The sequence below is a fragment of the Bufo bufo genome, chromosome 3, assembly GCF_905171765.1.
Source record: "Bufo bufo chromosome 3, aBufBuf1.1, whole genome shotgun sequence".
Classification (NCBI taxonomy): Eukaryota; Metazoa; Chordata; class Amphibia; order Anura; family Bufonidae; genus Bufo; species Bufo bufo.
The window spans coordinates 145,164,687-145,167,959 of NC_053391.1; the positions used below are offsets into that span (position 1 = coordinate 145,164,687).

The 3,273-nt window shown below is 36.1% G+C and overlaps 1 long non-coding RNA gene across 1 annotated transcript; it reads left to right on the top strand.

Moving 5' to 3' along the window:
• The first annotated feature begins 1,450 nt into the window (after positions 1-1,450).
• Positions 1,451-3,014, top strand: LOC120994848. The gene is made up of 5 exons (XR_005777482.1): positions 1,451-2,206; positions 2,289-2,416; positions 2,500-2,627; positions 2,711-2,838; positions 2,922-3,014. It is a non-coding gene; the product is annotated as an uncharacterized LOC120994848 (long non-coding RNA).
• Positions 3,015-3,273: the final 259 nt, after the last annotated feature.

Here is a 3,273-nt window from a genome sequence, read left to right on the forward strand (position 1 = left end):
CATGGCAATGTCTAATCTAGCTTTCCGTGGTCATGTCGAAAAAATAGGCGAGAGTAATAATGGCAACTTTCTCTCTATTGTAGAGCTGCTCGCAGAATATGACCATGTTTTGAAGGAGCTACTCCAGTTACCGCAGGGGACAGCTAAATACCTAAGCCCCAAAATACAAAATGAAATAATAGATATCCTTTCAAAAAAAAGTAGAAGAAGGCATTGTGAGTGAAATTAAAGCCTCCAATTTTTATTCAATAATTATGGACACAACACAAGATGTTTCTAAAGTTGACCAATTAAGTCAAATATTCCGATATGTGACTGTAAGCAGAGACAAAACCCAAAGGGCAACTGCTATAGCTATACAAGAAGCATTTTTAGGTTTTCATGTCGTAGAAGACCCTAGTGCTGCAGGACTTGAAAATGACATTATAAAATGTATAGAAAGTAGAGGTTTACAGCTATCAAAATGTCGGGGGCAGGGTTATGATGGTGCTGCCACCATGAGTGGAGTATACTCGGGTGTTCAAACTCGCATTCAAAAGAAAGAAAGAAATGCCTTGTACATTCACTGTGCAGCCCACAACCTTAATTTAGTTCTACAAGATGCCGTGAGCCACGTACCTGAGGTGTCAAGATTTTTTGAGGTGATACAGAGTTTGTATGTTTTTTTTGGAGAAAGTATCACCCGATGGTCTGTTCTTCAGTCACTAACCACTGAATCCTCTGTGACCCTAAAAAGACTGTGCCCAACACGATGGTCATCCCGTTATGACTCGCTGCTTGCCCTACGCTTTCGGTTTGTTGATGTCCTTAAAGCACTGTCTAAATTAATATTGACTTCGACCAAAAGTAAAGAGAGGGAAGAGGCCAGGGTCCTTAGGAATAAAATTGAATCTTTTGAGTTTGTCTTCCTACTTGTTCTACAGAGTAAAGTTCTGGAGCATATAAATGCAATATCAAAGGTTCTGCAGTCAGAACATATGGATCTGTGCAATGCAGCCCATTTAATTCATAATGCCATTGAAGCTCTTAGCAGCTACAGGAAGCAATTTGAAGATGCTAAAACAACAGCTATCAAACTTGCTGAGAAGTGGGGAATTCCTGCAATGTTTGTAATTAAAAGAGTGCCCAAAGTAAAGCGCCATAGTGGGGAGCTATGTTTGGACGAAAGACTGCAAGACCCAGAGAAGAGATTTAAAACTACTATTTTTTATGCTACTTTAGATGTAATAACATCCCAGTTATCAAGCAGATTTGGTAGCATGAACACTGTAGTTGAAAGATTTCGGATCATTCAGCCACGTGTGCTGGCGACTGAATCAGAGGATAACTTGTTTCAAGCTGCACTGCAATTTCAGCATTATTACCAAGATGATATATCTTCCGATTTCGCAGGGCAATTGGTTAGTTTTCGGAGCGCACTGCAAAATGAGATCTCTGAGCTCCACACAGTTAAAGATTTGGCACACCTGCTTATAATTGACAATGCTGCTTTGTCATCTACCCTACCGGATGTATGTACAGCTTTAATACTTTTCCTCACATTACCAGTGACGGTGGCATCTGCAGAAAGATCATTTTCCAAATTATCTCTGATTAAAAATTACTTGAGAAACAGCATGTCACAACAACGGCTTTCTGGCCTTGCCCTTCTAAGCATTGAGAATGAAAGAGCAAGAAAACTGGACATTCCAGCTATTGTTGACAAATTTGCTGAGTCTAAAGCGAGACGGCGCAACTTCTAGTAATATGTATTTTGCGTAAGTGAGCAGTTTGTTGGGTACAGGGAGTTATATTATCAAAGTTCATACTAACCCAGTTCAATTTATTCAACTTTGGTTGTACTAAACAGTTAACTAGTTTGGTTCTATTTTAGCTGCCTTCTTTTTGGTAACAATGATGCAGATTAATAAACAATTCTGATGTTGTTAGACTCTAAAACACAACGACCGCCTTTGAACTATTTGAATACAGCACTGGTTTCTGCACAACAAAAGCTTAATATCAAAAAGAAGGCAGATGTTACCAACATCAAAAATACTTAACATAATTACTAAATGCTACCATCTCCTTTCCTACAGTGAGAACAAATTGGTTCCTTTCTACTTGATGCCTCCTCGTTGGACCTGGCTGGTTAATTTTGATGTTTCATTTGGATTTCTGTTCTGGTTGAGAAGCACAACTCGTGCTTATTCACAATCAAATTTTGGTAAGTAAAAAATTTATATAATTTTATATTTAACATATCTAATTATGCAACTTAATAAATGCTACCATCTCCTTTCCTACAGTGAGAACAAATTGGTTCCTTTCTACTTGATGCCTCCTCGTTGGACCTGGCTGGTTAATTTTGATGTTTCATTTGGATTTCTGTTCTGGTTAAGAAGCATGACTCGTTCCTTTTCACATTCAAATTTTGGTAAGTAAAAAAATGTATATAATTTTATATTTAACATATCTAATTATGTCACTTAATAAATGCTACCATCTCCTTTCTTACAGTGAGAACAAATTGGTTCCTTTCTACTTGATGCCTCCTCGTTGGACCTGGCTGGTTAATTTTGATGTTTCATTTGGATTTCTGTTCTGGTTAAGAAGCATGACTCGTTCCTTTTCACATTCAAATTTTGGTAAGTAAAAAAATGTATATAATTTTATATTTAACATATCTAATTATGTCACTTAATAAATGCTACCATCTCCTTTCTTACAGTGAGAACAAATTGGTTCCTTTCTACTTGATGCCTCCTCGTTGGACCTGGCTGGTTAATTTTGATGTTTCATTTGGATTTCTGTTCTGGTTAAGAAGCATGACTCGTTCCTTTTCACATTCAAATTTTGGTAAGTAAAAAAATGTATATAATTTTATATTTAACATATCTAATTATGTCACTTAATAAATGCTACCATCTCCTTTCTTACAGTGAGAACAAATTGGTTCCTTTCTACTTGATGCCTCCTCGTTGGACCTGGCTGGTTAATTTTGATGTTTTATTTGGATTTCTGTTCTTGTTAAGAAGCACGACTCTTACTTATTCACAATCAAATTTCAGTAAGTAAAAAAATTTATTATATTTGAAATTCTTATCTAATTAGGCACCAAACTGACAGCCAATATTCTGTGATTATTATATTTTTTAATTGTAGGTGATTTACCAAGATATGGGTCAAGAAGCTTTATGCCTTATGTGGAGAATCTTTGTTCTGGAACGCTTTTAACATTTTTTTCTATATTTTATATGGTAACATTAAAAAAAAAAAATTAAAACCCCTATC